Raw genomic sequence first — 394 nt, forward strand, 5'->3', positions numbered from 1 at the left:
TGCCAAGATGACTCCAAAGCACCTACTGACAGCTGCTTCAAAGTATAGCATCAGCATAGGTATTTCTATTGGGTGGCATAATGGCTCAGTGGTTAGCATTATTGCTTCATAGGGCCAGGCACTGGGGTTCAATTCCATCTTCTGGCATCTGTCTGTGTGGAGGTTGCTTATTCCCCCGGTGCCTGTGTAGGTTTCCATCCACAGTCCAAAGAACCACCCCACCACTTGCAAAAATGCCATCCCATATTCCCAATTCCTCCGCCTCCGCCGTATCTGCTCCCAGGAGGACCAGTTCCACCACAGAACACACCAGATGGCCTCCTTCTTTAGAGACCGCAATTTCCCTTCCCACCTGGTTAAAGATGCCCTCCAACGCATCTCGTCCACATCCTGC

Source organism: Chiloscyllium plagiosum, chromosome 3 (assembly GCF_004010195.1).
Source record: "Chiloscyllium plagiosum isolate BGI_BamShark_2017 chromosome 3, ASM401019v2, whole genome shotgun sequence".
Classification (NCBI taxonomy): Eukaryota; Metazoa; Chordata; class Chondrichthyes; order Orectolobiformes; family Hemiscylliidae; genus Chiloscyllium; species Chiloscyllium plagiosum.